We start from the raw sequence: 1,749 nt of genomic DNA on the forward strand, positions 1-1,749 counted from the left end.
ACGTCACAGCAGTATTGATCAGAGAAGAAGCCGAGTCCCTACTGAAGGCTGCTGAAGAGGCATAGGGGTCAGATGCACATTAGGAGGAGTCTACCGCATTGTCCACGAAAGCAACGAAAGCTTGACCGCCCGTTTTTCCAAGAACTGGACGTCGATTAACAGCTACTTGAAGATCAATTAGCTGTAACAACGATGCATGGTACAAAGACAGACTACCAACCTAAGCGGTAGAGGCAAGTACTTGCTCGTTTGGGTTAACAGTGGAGAAAACAAGGTGTGAGAACGAGGGAAATGCAGAACCTCAATTGGGAAAGGCAAATAAAAATGGATTTGGGTGGCCAAAAAGTACCGCCCGTCAGGCCAGTTCACCAGCATTTCACCTGTTTGAGAGAGGGAAAGAAAGACAGAAAATTTTAAGCTTGTTAATGAAATAATAAAGATGTAGTATTGAAAACGTCACTGGCGTGGAACAAAACGAAGAGACACCCTGCAGGTTTTTGGTTAGAGTGTCAGGCGACTGTGTGCGGAAGATCATGGGTTTGATTCCCATTGGAGACGCTGAGCTTTCTTTTTCAGGCTCTCGCTCATGACATACTTGTTTCTTCTTTCTCGCTCATGAAATACTTGTTTCGTATTCAGACTTGAATGGGACTCGAACCCATGATCCTTAGGACACCGGTGCAGTGCTGAATTTATTTTTCAGGCTTTGTTTTCGCAGCTGCTTAAGGTGCATTCATAACTGCGAAAGTCTTTAATTTGTTAATTCTTTCACCGCAGTCCAAATATGTGAATTTCCAATGAAAGGCCGCGAGTTAACAACAATAAAAGAAGAATTTCCGGCCGGATTAAATGTAGGATTTATTTTTCTCGCTAAACTCTACGGTACAATTATTCTTTTACTAGGATTAATCCGGCAGTGTAACATGCAGAGATGAATTCGCTAGCCAATAATGGTGTTAAAAAGCTGCCTCAAAACGCTTCATTTCCATTGCTAATTTTAACAACTGTAACGTTTATTTAACGCTAAAATTAAAGCAACCGACCGCTGTTAAACGCAAACATTGTCAACAAAAGGCTGTCTAATTTTTATGTTCTCTTTGCAGTTTGACGAGGTATCGGTAGCTCTGTGAACGAACTAGAAGTGAAATCATGGTTCGCTTTTCTCATTTTTGTGTACTCATCTTGTTGTTTTATTTGACATTTGTGTCTGGATGTCTTATTAATTGCTTTTCGTCGGCAGTTTTGTTGTTAACTTTTATTATTTCATGTCCAAAATTCGCAAACATTCGCGTTTCGCGAAAATAATCCTTTTACACATGTTAGCCGGAAAGTTATCATAAGAACGACGACGCTTAGAAGGGCCAAGATTTTTAAAAACATTTCTCGAAGGCCCCAAGGCTGAAATTTTATGGGAAAAATCATTGAGTATTCTCTCCAAGAACTTGTTTACGGTTGGAAACGAGAATTAAACAGACTACTTTTACGATATAAGTTATGCTCTTTATGTAGAACTGAATTGACCGAGAGAGAGATGGAGCAACATACGTTTTGAGTCAACCTTCCTTTATATAAGTACAACTTGGAAACGGAATTGTTATCAGTTAACAGTGGGATATATGATTTCAGCCGCTATGATTTCATGAATTTCGGAATTGATATCAAAATTTACATTGTTTACTAACGATACAAGAACACCTTTAAGACAATTTTTATGCCTTTAATTGTCAAAAATTGAGAGTGTACTCCCAA

This window comes from Pavona decussata, unplaced genomic scaffold (genome assembly GCF_977016875.1).
Source record: "Pavona decussata unplaced genomic scaffold, jaPavDecu1.1 SCAFFOLD_21, whole genome shotgun sequence".
NCBI classification, from domain to species: Eukaryota; Metazoa; Cnidaria; class Anthozoa; order Scleractinia; family Agariciidae; genus Pavona; species Pavona decussata.